This window comes from Tiliqua scincoides, chromosome 6 (assembly GCF_035046505.1).
Source record: "Tiliqua scincoides isolate rTilSci1 chromosome 6, rTilSci1.hap2, whole genome shotgun sequence".
In the NCBI taxonomy this organism is placed as follows: domain Eukaryota; kingdom Metazoa; phylum Chordata; class Lepidosauria; order Squamata; family Scincidae; genus Tiliqua; species Tiliqua scincoides.
In genome coordinates, this window is record NC_089826.1 from 33,042,842 (window position 1) to 33,057,824 (window position 14,983).

The window sequence follows — 14,983 nt, forward strand, 5'->3', positions numbered from 1 at the left end:
ATGGTCCTGATCCTATGTACCTGGAGCTAAACAAGTGCTCCAGATGGCAGCCTTCCCCCCCCCCCCTATTAAAAAGGATCAAAACAGAGGCTTCAGCTGATAAGGTGAACTTTTTTGAGACTTGCAAAGCCAGGTGGATCCTGACAGTGATCTGGTTTAAACAGAAGTTCTTCAACTGAACTGGGCACTGGGTAGGGCTGAAAACCTTATTGATTTTGGAGGGGGTGTTATTGCAGGCAGGCCACAGAGGAAATTCACTTGGTGGACCAGGGCTGGCTTCTGCTTATTTAATTATTTGTTTTACTTTAATTACTTATACTTATTTATTTTAATTTGCCTGATGATGTCATTTCCACCATGACATCACTTCTGGTAGGTCTTGGACAGATTGTCATTCTAAAAAGTGGGTCCCAGTGCTAAAAGTTTGAGAACTGCTGCAATAAGGTGTTAGTAAGTTGACACCTGGGGGGGGGTGACACCACTAGTGACCAAAATCACTAAAATCACAGTTTGGAGGAATAATACCATCATGTTATATATCAATCAATGTGTAATTTCATGCAGAATGTGTTCTGTCTTTCTTCTATCAAAAGGTACAGCCAAAAAACCAGTGGGGGCAGAGTGATAGTACATCACCACGCCCACCACCTGGGGTGTTGCCCCACCCACTGCATGGGGGGTGACGCGCTGGCATCCCGCACCGGGTGACGCAAACCCTAGTGACCCTAGTGACCTCTGACTTGCTTCACTTCCTTAGGTGGCGCAGGTTCAAGGAGACCCACTGAGGCTGTGATGGTTTACTCAGGGGGTAGGGGAAGAGTTTCCCCTTGCCTCTGGCTGAGCCGCTTCTGGGCCCAGTCTTGCACTGGATACAGTGCAGGCCTCCTGGCCTTTCTGTTTCCAGCACAAGTTAAGATTGTACTGCATGTTTGGCAGCAAAATGTTCCCACATGAATAAAAGTCAATCAATAAGAATCAGTTGGATTGGTACATGATGATAATTTTAGAACACATGTAACAAAATGTTTGTTTTTCAGCTTATCATGTAATTGCATACTTGAATATATAAAACTGACAAACATCAAGTCAGGTCTTCCATCTAGTCCACTATTGTCCATGCTGACCAGCAGAAGTTTTGTATGCAGTTCCTTTTCAGTCCTTTCCAGTTCCAGCTCTACCTGGAGGACACAGGGTTTGAACCTGGGACCTTCTGTACAGGGCCTGTCTTAGGAGCTGCGGGGCCCAATGCAAATCCTTTTTGCGGAACCCCCTTACTCTCCTGAACAAGTGGCAGCGGCTGATGGTGCCCCTGGCAAAGTACAGCACCCAAAAGTCGGTAGTGGTGACATGATGATGTCACAGTCATCTGTTTCCAGGGGTGGCATTTTTGAGCCATTCATACTCAGGGCAAGTGGAAGGGCCATCCAGCAGTAACTCCAGCTCGCCTTGCTCTCCTCATGAGACCTCATCATGAAAGACCTTTGCTGCTGCTACTGCATCACAGACGTGAAACAACAAGCAGTGGAGGGAGCCCTCATCCCACAGCTAACGTGAGAAGTCAAACAGTCACCCTCATGCTGAGAGCAGTTGTGTTGGGCCAGTACGGACTCCAACAAATCTCTGGAGGGCCAGAGGCTCGTTGGAGACTGGGGGCTTCCTGAGGGATGCATTGAGAGGCCTCGAGGGCCACAAGTGGCCCCAGGGCCGGGGTTTGGGCACCCCTGTGCTGGAGCATCAGCTACAGAGTGAGGTGCCAGCTGCAACTGTGGGTGCTCCACTTGTTGTCCTAGTGCATGGCCCCTTGAGGTACACAGCCCAATTCGGTCAAATCGGTCAAATCACCCTAAGGCTGGCCCTGCTTATGCATACAAAACACATGCTATACAGTGAGCCACAACCTCTCTCCTTTCTTTGAAGACTGGCCACATTACATTCTGCATTGTAATTTGTATTAAATATTTAGAAGTAAGCTCTTTGGAGGGTTTTATACAAACTACAATGTAGAGTACAATGTGACTTTCAAAATTTGACCCTAATTTGTCAAATTAGGTCTTTATGTTGGGCACAGGGTATTCCCTACAAACTTTCCTCTTCCTTCAACCAGCCACTTGAGGCAAAGTTTTCAACTTACCACAGGGCTGTGCCAGCCCTGACCCTTGTCTATGGTGATAATTATATAAAATATTTTGCCTTAAACATGCTGGTAGGCACTTTTGTGCATTTCTATTAATATGTATCCAAATTATTCTGAATTGTTCAGCCATGAACTGCCTAAGGGACTCCGGCTCCTGATTTTGCCTCAAGGTTGACTCCTGAAGCCTTTTCCAGAACTGGATGTAGCCACAAGGCAGTGGAGGTTTGAGGTCAGAGTTTCCTTCTCTTAGATGAGCTGCCTTCCTAGGCTGACGAGTCCCATCTACCCGGTGGCTGTTTAGTCGCCTCTTACAACAAGTACAGCCAAACTGAGGGCCTATTCTTAGCCCCCAGCCCCCAGGGTAACCCCCTTTCCCCCAGGGTAACCCCCAGGGTAAGGAAAGCGCCCTACAGGTAGACCACAGCTGCGATACAAGGACATCTGCAAGAGGGATCTGAAGGCCTTAGGGATGGACCTCAACAAGTGGGAAACCCTGGCCTCTGAGCGGCCCGCTTGGAGGCAGGCTGTGCAGCATGGCCTTTCCCAGTTTGAAGAGACACTTGGCCAACAGTCTGAGGCTAAGAGGCAAAGAAGGAAGGCCCATAGCCAGGGAGACAGACCAGGGACAGACTGCACTTGCTCCCGGTGTGGAAGGGATTGTCACTCCCGGATTGGCCTTTTCAGCCACACTAGACGCTGTGCCAGAACCACCTTTCAGAGCGCGATACCATAGTCTTTCGAGACTGAAGGTTGCCAATACAAATATTCTGAATTATTTGAATATTTTATGTGCACTTTGAATTGCAGTGCTTCGGTCTTTCCTGAATGCAGTTTTAAATTGTGATGATCTGTGGTTATATACAAGAACTTTGATGTGACATTAAGCTTCTTCTCTGATGGGCTTCACAGCTGGTCATCAGATAAGGGAGGACAGCATTGGCACCTTACCTCAGATGCCAGGGAGTCCTGGATTTGCCCTGGAGAGGATGGTCAGCCATTTCTTGGAGATGCAGTAGTTCATCAAGCATGTTTCTCAAATACCAAGATTTTAAGAATCCCTAGTCATGCAGTATAAATCAAGGAAAGTAAATATCAGGGATGTGCTGCAGTCACTGGGCCGAGTCACAAGTCTAGTCCAGTGCAGAGTCAGTGACCCCATGACTCAAGTTATGAATCATAGCATAGCCGTCGTGAATCATAGTATAGACGTTGTGACTCTACTCGCTGAAGATTTCAAGTCATTTTGAGGTGAGAACCAAGTCAAGTTCTTGAGCCAAAAAAAATAAAAATCTTAAGCCTTCCTCCCCCCCTCAACCCCCAGCCCCCACCTCCTGGAACTACCTACTCTCCTCCCACCATGTCTACTGCTGCCATTGATCTAAAGGCCAACTTCCAGAGCATCCACAAAGTCAAAAAAGTGAGCAAGAACACACACAGACTAGGGACACTAGATTGGGACTCGAGTCTATTCGAATCATGACTCTTTTCTGAGTCACTGGCCCCGCATCACGAGTTGAGTCAGTGACATCCATGATTCAACTGGAGTCGCCAAAAAAAACCATGTTTGCAACTCAAGTTGAATCATTTTGAGTCAAGTACCCTTCCCTGGTAAATGTGTGTGGTTAAGTATTAGGCAGCCCAATCCTAATCCGCACTGGAACAGGTAGGCCATCTGGTCTGCTCCATATCCAGCACAGAAGTGGGGCTGGATCCATCTCAGCCCAGGGCAAGGGGAATTGATTTCCTTTACCCCAGGTAATGTGGCAGCAACCCGAAAGGGGCTACTCAGATCTGCACCACCTAAAGAGGTGGCGCAGTTCTGAACAGTCTGGCACTGCACTGGGTCACCTGGGAGTGGGATTAGGATTCAGCCTAAGTGCTGGATCCTGGCCCCACCTCTCACCCACCCCCAGCCCACCCACCGGCCTGCCCGCAGCCTGCCCTCCCCAGACCTCAGTGCTAGCCTGAGTTGGCAGGCATGAACTCACTGGGCCCAGGGCTTGCTCCGGCATGTCGAGACTGGTGCGCATATTTGCACTGGCCTCCCCAAGTCACAAGGCACATTTTTGACACTTCTGAGCCAGCACAAAGGACTTGTGTCACCACCAAAGAGTGCTTAGGATTACGCTCTTAGTTACAATATTCCTCTCCTACTTGAAAGGCTGTCTTATGCATAAATTTTGTACAATTATATCAAAACCATAAAGTAAAATAACTTTACACGAGATTACAAAGTAAATCAGTAAAAAGTAAAGTGTTACAAAGTAAAATAACTGTATCAAGGCCACATATTAAAATTACTCACTATAAAATCACCCCGTCCTGTAAATCAGTGAGTGCCCCACTTAACCTGATGGAGTTTCAGGACTATAATAAATGGTATTTAAATCAGCCCTTCTGTATGTTCTGGAACATTGACAGTAGTTACCTTGAAATCAATGGAACTATTCATGTGCCTAAAATAAAGCCTGTGTGTGCAAATGTTCCCCACAAAGGGGATGAAATATTTAAATGCTCTCCGTAAGCCAATCTCACCATTGGTGCAATCATGCAAAATATAACCAATAGAAAGGTATTCACATGAAAAACTTGATCATTCTAATGCAATGACTAGCAAAAATACAAAAACATCTTTAGTACATTAAAAAACAACAGAGGCTTAGATGGTGCTGTTTTTCTTTTCTTCATAACTGATTTACCACATGTGTTGCATAACTGTTTGTTTAAAGTTATTCAGCTTTCATTTTATGTTTCAGCTGTTGCTGCTTGGCTTCTAGATTGCCGCTTTGCCCCTTAAACTGTTACATGATGTTTATCAGAATCATTTTGCTTGCTCAGAGACAAATGGAATAATCATTTGAAAGCCTGATGCCAAAACCATCATTTCCTGTAATAAGAGACACGAATTCGCCCATTAGCGCCACAGTAAACCTATCTAGCACATTTATACGATATGCCATGAAAAGGATTAATTGTGTTGTTGGCTCATTGATGCAAACAGTTCTCCTTGGCAAAGGGGCACAAATTAATTTGTCATAATTAGCTGCGTCCAAATTTCAGGGGCACTAAATATTTTACCCTTTAGACAAAGGGTATATTTTAATATTATAAATTTTAAGCGTGTATTTTTAATGTTATATGTTTTAATCCTTAAGCTGAGTTACATTGAAAAGAACGATTGCTTTCCAAAATAGATTGTAGAGGGAATATGAAGCAGAATGTGTTGCTGGCAAAATATTATTCTTTTGAAGGTATTATTCTAAACCAGCTTTTGGATCTAGGATTTATCAGAACCTATTGGGCACTTATGGCAGTGGATCCACTGCCCCCATGTGTGCATCAACAGCCCATCCAGGCCATGCCAGAGCAGATAAGGTGGTGGCAGGGATGGGTTATGTGGGCAATTCAGGGGAGGAGCAGGGTGGGGAATGAGCTAGGCATCCATTTTACTTTGGGTTGTTTGGCTGGCGGTCCTGCAGCATGTCGCAGTGACGCTCCTTTTATGGTGCTCCCCCACATACCAGCCCCACCAGCACTTATGGCAGTGGATCCACTGCCATAAGTGCCCAATAGGCTCTGATAAATCATAGATCCACAATATGATATGTCTTGTCAATTGACAAAAAACTGATGGTATGCCTTCACAACGTTAGGGTCTTGTCCGTGTGCCATGTGATGGAAAAGGGTGAAAATCGCTGTTCTATATGATTTGGAAAGTCATGTGATCTGAAGAGCACGTCATCTCTGACTTATGTGTAACTTGTCTCCATGCCGCAAAAAGCTAAAAAAGTTACATTCTTGCTCCGTTTGCCATCTCATGAGTGCCAAACTGGAAGGGAAGCTATTCCGCAACAAACTTAACATCTGCACTCTATTCTGGGCACTTCTTCACTTGGAAAATTGAGTCTCCAGATGTGCCTCACTGAATTACACAGCCATTGAATTGTCTACCTCTTTCTTCTCTCAAAGAACCAGGAATAAGGCTTATTTAAAGAAAGATAATTTTTGGGGGGGAAAAACTATGTTTCAAATTCTAATTTAGAGCCAAAGACGTTATCATCTTTAACTTCTTTTACTTGTCTCATTTACATCAAGTCAAAACAATTTTATTCTTAAACTCATTGCTTAGTTTTTCCTCCAAAGCACAAAGAAACAATACTTCTTTTCATATACTGTGGACCTGTGGAGGATCATCATGTGAGGGAGATGAATGGGGGTTCACTAGCTAGCGATGCCCTCACACCAGTCAACATTCTAGAGCATGAACACTCTTCTTGGGTGCAGTGCTGGCCAGTGCAGAGCAGAAGCCAAGGAGACCAGGAGCCCAGAAAGCATGGTGAGTGAGTGAGTGAGTGAGTGAGTGAGTGAGTGAGAGAGAGAGAGAGACTAGGGTCTGTATTTGTCTACCTAATCTGAGAGAAGTGGGTTGTTGCAAACAGCTGTGGATGGGACTGATTTGTATAATCAGAACATCTATCTTACCATAGTATCAGAAACCACTGAAATTGTTACTGGAACCCTCATTTTTTTCTTAATGGACCCCCTCATTTTTTTACAAGAAACAAATAAACAGTTCCTGTGGAACAAGCAATCCACATCACCTGACATACGGACAATAATCAAATAAACAGGAACTTTCTACCTGTGGGTTATGCATGAATTAAACCAGACTGAAGTTAGCATTCACTGTGGCTGCTGAGGGCCAAAAGTGACATAATCAAGCAGAAAATGACATCATTAAGCAGATGATGGCCAGAAATGAGCACTTTGTTCTCACATAGAAACCCATTAGCAGCAAAGGACAGAAAAGAAGATGTGCAAATCTTGTTCGTATTTTCATGATATGAGACAGCCCTATTATCAGGCTGGGATAGCCCAAATATAATGGGGGACAGATAAATTGCTTCCGGGGACCAGACCATCGACCATGTGTTTGACACCCCTGAGTTAAACAGACATTAAAAAGCGAAACAAGAAAATATCAATGTCCAGTGCACCAAGGTCACAAGCAGCCTCTTTTCAGAACTAAAGCATGAGAGGCAAGTCTTCTGAAACTAATTCATAGCCTTAATCTCATCATCACTGTTGAGACTGGACATAAATTATGAACAGTGCTAGTTATTCTACTAGCCTTGCATTCTTCTGCTTCAAGTTGTAGTAAAATCTGCTGCTGACAAAGCCCTCCTTTCTTTCATTCTTTGTAGTAGGGAACACTGCTTGCCAGCAGCTTTAAACTTAAAACATAAAAAAAGAGGAATTACACCCTTCCTGATCTTTCAGACCATGTAGAAAACACTTTCAAATTTCAAACATAATAAACCTGTCAGAATTTGTCTCTCCCACTCAGATATCCTACTTTTCTCACTCTTAACTTCTAAAGTCAATGTTCAGAAATGCCTTATTATGCACTTACTCCGGCTTGCCTAAGGTCCTGAGTCAAATGCTTTCTCAATGTGCCACTGAAAAAATTACTTCCCTGTGGTTGGAACTCCATATGGCTGCAACCATGTTTGAATTCCCTTCATGCATGGGTCTACCAGATTGTGCAGAAATCTCCTGCACTAGTGCCACAGGCTCCCAGGGAGGTGCAAGTCTGGCACGGGCACTTCCTCTTGCTTGTGGTAACTACCGAGTCATGTGGGGACTCAAATGTGCCTCGGCCATGCACAGTTTCACCACACAGAAGTTATTTCTGGCAGCACCCACATCACTGGGAAAATTTGAAGCAGGCCTAAGTCTACAAAATATAGCACTCCAAAATATGAAAGGCCACATGACTATCCACAGATATTCACAAAATACTCAGCACGTACAAATGAATGTGGCAAAACTATCCCACGATGAGTTATCCTGTTAAAACTTCAGTGTAACAGAAGGTGTGTTGTCCTCCATTTCATAGATGAGGAGGAAAAACTCAGATATTGTGACGCACCAAAGACCTATGACACTTTTATCACTCAGTGCCAAGGTCTTCACGCATCCGTTTCCATATTCACATCCTTTGAATCAAATTATGTTCCTTTACAGATATTTAAACATTTTTAAAAAACTATTTGGTTTAAAATGACCTTTAAAGTCCTTTCAATTTTCGTTTGTGTTCCAAAAAGTGTGGAAATTGGAATTTAAAATAATCGCCTTAAATTCCACACCATGGAAACAGCAAAGACTTTGTATACTCTTGTGTATGATGCTGGATTTATAAATTAGGCGTCATGCACCCATAATCCTTCAGCTCAACCCTGGACTGGGGAGGAACTTTCAACAAGCAAAGTTGAAATCACTTGCTAGAGATGCACCTAATAAATATCTGCTGATACTTCTCTAATGCACATCTCTTCCTCAAAAGGTCACCAAATGTAAGAAATGTTAAGGCATATCTCCAGTGGTCTCAGCTAAGGTACTGTTGCCAGTGGCTAAACAGAGAAGTAAAACCACTTAGACACAGTTCGTCAAGAAATGACATACGACCTTCCATTAAGTTGTCTGCCTAGGTCAGCATCGTCACGTCTTCTCACATGACTCAACATTATGAAACTAAATTACAGGGCATTTTGGGAAAAATGGGCAGCCGGCAGGCAGGGGGCACCAAGAGAAGTTCTGCTGCTACAGACAAGGTCAAAACAAATAGGTATATTTGTATATAAATAGTTGACCAACCCATAATATCACTGCCTCAAGCCCTCATGAAACCTTTCACATAATTTACCCTCCCCCCACAAAAAAATTGCTGAATTTATCCCCCTCCCACAAAAACCTGCTAAACTTCCACCCAACTCACTGCATGTGAATAGGGTCTGTTGGGAAATGCAGTTTTCACCCAGTCCTAGTTACAGCACAAGAAAAATCAGTATTATCTTGGGGCAGAATTTTTCAGTGTGAAATACTTGAGCCTATGTGCTGCTTGACATGACCCACAAGGGAGGTTTTTTTCAGACTAAGTTGCTGGAAAAAAAATCACCCCAATTTTAATTGGCAGATGCTGAACAAATCACCTTTGTGGTTTAGAGCAAGCTCTGATAACTCCTGATGATGAGCTGCATGAATTTTTCCTTTTTCAGGCAGTGTATTGAATGTTGAAATTCACTGCACAGCCTCTCTTTGCTCTGAGTTTTCACATCCCATGTAGGCTAGAGTTAAAATTGAATGCAAAAATGGGAGATGCCTTTTCAAAGAATGGTTGGTTAAGACAGAGCGATGGCTGGCACTGTGGCCATTGCTTCCCAGCCAACCTGACAGCAAACGTTAGCTTTTTGTTTTCTGCTTCTTTTCTTCTCGCAGCCACGAGTCCCATTTTAAACTATCTTCTCCCAAATACTTTGAGAGGTGGGAGACACTCATGTTCTGCCTTGACTTTTTATCCTCTCCGCCTCATCTCTAAAGGCTACTCATGACCCAGCTCTCAATCAGATTGCCCACTTTGTCCAGTATTTAGCATTCAGGGTGCCTCTTCCCGTAGCTGAGCTACATCAACATGGTGCAGCAAGAATTCAAAGATTTATTGTATGCTACTGGCCCTCACAAAACTCTTTTCCAGTTCACTCTATTTCCAATTGCTTTAGAAAGCAATTAACTGCATGCTGTACCTACAGCACAGTTCTCCACGAGTCATTTATTGCAGCCTCTGTGCCCTCCACTAAATCTAACACTTAATTCTTACTCGATTAAAAAACACTTGGGACTTCCTAAATCCCAGCCTAGACACTGAAGAAGGAGAACACCCAAATTTGTTTACATATGGGTACATGGTGGGTACATGCATTATGATGATTTTTTTTCTGAACCTCTCTGTCAGGAGCTTCTAATGTTATGTTATGTTATGCATTGTGGACCCTCCCTAACGACAATGTCATTCTTTGCATTAGAATCTGCAGGATTGAATATTGGGACATTTGCATGTTCTATGGGGGGGAAACAATGACTGGTGGGCACTCTTTCTCATGAGAGAGAGAAAGTGTGCATTGATCATTTATGGTCAGCTATGTGTAACTTCCAGGTAGGCATTTGTGTTTTGTATGAAGCATCAGTAAGCAAGCAGCAAAATAATATCTCTTTTGAAACAGACTCTTACAATTATAAGGCAGTAACCCTAGAAGGAAAAAGTCTGTCAAGCAAGCAATATTAACAGCAAGGTAACAAAGGACCAAACATGTAGAGCATATGCTTCCTGTTTTATGATGAACATATGTGCAGGTATTGGTTATAGTGCTGGATTTGTACTGGGAAGAGTAGGGTTCAAATCCCTGGTTAGCCATGAAGCTCATTGAGCAACCTTGGCAGCAGCGGACCTCCCCAGTTTCATGCCTGGGGCAAAGGTCCACAATGGCACCCCCCAGCAGGCTATCGCCGCCACCCTCGTGCAAAAAATCCAGCCCCCCCCCCCACTCACCTGAGGCTCACGGAGCCTCGCACAACCCAGGACTGCATCAGGGAGGCCTCTCTGAGGCTCCCTGACACTATAAACTGTGCTTCTGGGAAACCATCGGGAGCCTCAGAGAGGCTTCTGCAGGGTCCTAGCGACTCACACCCAGGGCTTTTGCCCCATAGAAGTCTATCATAGGTCCACAACTGAATCTTGGTTCAGTCACTTTCTCTTAGTCTAGCCTGTTTCACAGGGCGGTTGTGAGGATAAAAAGTGGGAGAGAAACCATATGTACCACCCTGAGATCCTTGGAAAAAAAGGTGGTGCATAAATGTGAAAAATAAATTGTAGGGGGACTGTCAGTGATATCATGCAACCTGGCTGAACCAACCCCTCCCAGGGGACTCATGCAGCCAAAGTCACTGAATTCTCTGACAGTCTCATGAGCCCTTGAAGCTGGAAGGGGGACCACACCCCAGGTCATCTGATCTCTGGCTATATAAGCTCAAACCAGGTCAGCAGGAGGGGGGAAAGTGGATTCTGGCCAAGGAGGGACAACTGACCATGAGAGGCCTGAGGTTGGCTGTACCTGAATGGACGGCACCTGACTTCATGGCAATGACACACAGACATAACAAGGATTGTGCGCTGATGGCACAGAGATGACACATGGATGTCATACCCATGACACACAAATGTTATGGTGATGATGCATCACCTGTCAGGATGCCACTCTGTGGATAGTAGTGCTTCCATGGACATTATTAGAAGGGCTGCACCAGCATTGCTTTGCCAGGTCGGGCTTGGAATTTGACCCTTGTTTTGCTGACCTTGGTGGACCATCAGTGTGGTTTTGCCTGGAGGAGCTTAGGATATGAAGGTTGTCATGCCAACATCTATGCAACATCAGCACAGCATCCGAAGAGGATTGGGCTATTTCTGATACACCAGTTTTGCTCATGGTGACTATAGTGTCCAGATTCAAGCGTTGTACTTTCAACCTCTTTTTGCCTGGCCCTTTGATGATAAAGAAAGCGGTCCAAGGCCATGCAAATGTGATGGAGGAGGCAGCCAAAGAAGGAAACAGCTAGCAGATTTATTAAGAGGATCATAGAGTTGTTATAGGGAATGAAAGGTCAATAGTAGAAAAGTGTGGTGTGAACTCAGGCTTTTGAGTCTTTTTTCAAAGTATTATTTGATAGAAAGGAAAATTACATGCTTCCTCTGGGCATGAATGGCCAGTATTCAGTCACTGGATTGTACAACCTTGTTTGCAGCCGTGTGACAAAAGAGAACACTTTTGGATGCCAAAAGTTTATTTATAAAGTTGACGGAAGCCTAAGATCATTGGTGGTCTTCACGAGGAGAAGGATCTAAGAGGACTATTAATTCAGCCTCACTCTGGACACAGTGAAGGGAATTCCAAATGGTGTAATTAATGGTCAAGAGGAGAACAGCACATCCCCCTCCCCTCTTCTTCCTGCCTTGGAAGACTTTTTGCATTGTCGCTGTGTCCGGACCCTGTGCAAACAGAGTTTTTAAAATGCCAAACTCCACATTTGGAGACTCAGCACTTTGGAAAGCATGCTCAGCTCTGTTTGAATATTACTAATAACGTTTATTTACTCAGCACCATGTTGTGTGCAGCCATTTGGGGTCATTTCAAAAGAAACACTCTGTGCCCCACAGAGTTTATAATCTATAGCAGGTATATGTATATAAAAAAATAAACCACAGAAGTTCTCTGTGGCAATATAAGGATTTGTGTGTGTTTTGTAAGAAATATCTGTGAGAGAGCTCCTGACTGCTTCATGTTTACAGAATAAAAGGGTAATCAAATAAATCATTCAACCCTAGTTTCCATCTTGCTTTCTCCAGAGACAAAATTTTTTATATTTATCCTGGACTCTTTCGATTTGCCAGTAAACAAGGAATTGATGCGCGGGTTTCGAACAGTTAGAACTTTCTAGAAGCAACATGTGTTATTTCAAGTTAAATGAAAAGTTTCATTTGGTGGGGAACCTCTCAAGGCAATTGTATGTGACTGAATTTTCCACAAAGCCATAAACAGTCCCCGAAATGAGGCTGTGTTCAAACACATTTTGGCTCCACAGACTGTTGTTAAGCCCTCTACCGCACCCCCCTCCTTAAGGTATACAAACATATGTGTGGGTTACAATATAGTGCTCCTTGGTGACTCGTCATGGCAGCTGAATGTTTGGAGAGAGAGTAGCAAGATTCAGATCCAGGTCCGCCACAATATGTGCAGCTGGACCACATCTCATGAGTCCACGTCCAGTCCCATCAACTGACAGTGACTGAGTTTTACAGAAAAGGCAAAGTAAAGGTGCTTTGAGACGCACAGGCATAACATACTTTAAAACAAATACATTAACATTTCCAACAGTCTCCAGAAAGTCGCACCTTTGTTGTATTACTTGGCATGTGGTTTCAATTGTAACAACAATGCCCATTTGTTTGACTGCACACTAGCTTCTAACTACACAGTTCGCCATGTTTAAGTATGGCATGGCCTCTGACTCACCTTTGGAGGTCAAGTGTCTGGCATGTGCTTCCTATATGTTATGATGGTTATAATGATTACTGAAGCAACAGCTTTCAAGGTTTTGATGTCAAGAAGGTTTATGTACACATACTATAAGGAAGACAGGGGAAAAGGTAAGAGGGAAGAAGAATGTTTAGAGTCTTGTAGACTTATCCGGCATATGTTTTCACAATTTCCTACGTCACACAATGCATAAAACCACATTTTTAAAACATCTAATCAATTTATCTGTACAATTAATATCCAAAGTGGTTTACTATATGAATATATATGTTTACAAGTCAATAAAGTGACAATATTGAAAAAACTCACCCTTCCATGTATTAAATAGGCTATATCTTTCTTTAGCCAGAAAAAGATTGTTGGGGGCGCTAGGACAAAAACTGGCATTGAGTCCCCTATGCTGCATGCACCTACCTCCTGATGGCTACTTGGTACAGTCATCACCACCCTCTAAGGATTCAGAGGTTAGCCAGGTCCAAGGTTACAATGTAGATACAAGATACAATGTAGGGCAGAGTGCCTATACTTTTAACCATTGTATAAAAGTTGAGCTGCACCTGCCCAAATTTCCTCTTCTATAAGATGGTTAAAGGTACAGGCACTCTGTCCTCCATTGTATCTGGTCACTCTGGCCAGGTCAGATGGGCCCTCAGCCAGTGCCTAACCTGGCCAACCCAGGGCCATGACAGCTTCCATATCCTACCATTCACATGCAGACTTGCTACTTACATGCCACTTATGGATTGCTTTGCATAAGACGAGCACTGCCACCCCTTGTGTTTTGCTATGCAACTCAATGAATGGAACACAATACTGATCAGTGATTATCAGGGCTTGGTAGCAGATTGGAAGGTTACAAACTTTTTCTATTTAACCAGGATTAAGGCCTATTCTAACAATCATTATGGAGTGATTAAGGCAAAGCCTTTTTGTGGGGTCATGATATATAACTTGGCTAATATTTGCCAATAGCATCCTTACACCAGTGTTGCTACTCTAATGTTAAACAATCATTTGCGATCTAATGCAATTTGTAAGTGTATTACATTTTTGTTCCACATTTTTGTCCATACAATGCATTATCATAGATACTCTTATTTATGGATTGTTGCTCTGACTTTTCAGCAACTACAGTACATTAACATGAGCTTGAAAAATAAATTAAGCTTCATCTTCTAACTATGTTTACAGGATACTCTTCCCCATCCACTGTTTTTATTTGCAAAACTATAGCAACGTGGCAATTTGGAGGACGTTCTTTTAGCATCCTCTGGAAACAACGTTTGAATAAAAGTTCTGCAAACCAATGACATCGTATCACCCGCAAGGGCAAAACAAGAAATAATTTTAACCAACTAGCCAATTAACTAAAAGGCAACAAGCAAAAAAGTCTATTAAAAGATATTACAGTGCTCTCCTCTGAAAAACACAGCCTCCCATTTATTCCATCCTTTAGACTACAGGACATCAATCTACCACAGCAAGAGAACCATGCCTCATCCATGGCTTTCTGTACCACCAAGGTCCTGCCACAAAGATGATACAGAACATATGCCACAAGAATTTGTGGAAACTGAAGCACACATGAATGTTACAATTAGCAGATCCAGACCAGAATAAGAAGCTTAGATTTAAAGCTTTGTATAAACCCCAGAATGTTCTCTCATTAGTTTAAGAGCATGATTTTTTAAAGCACTACAACGTGTCATCTTGAGCACAGTATGAATTCCTGTTGACGCCAGTCAATTCATGTGCACTTTAGCAATGTGAAATGGAGGCACTTTGGCAAATGGCAAATGTGAAATTTTCATGAAAGTAACAGGTAGTTTTGTCCACCATGCATGCAGATCATAGCTCACCATCACCACCAGTAATGTACCAAGGGTGGGGCAGCGGGGCAGTCAACCCCATGTGCCAAGTA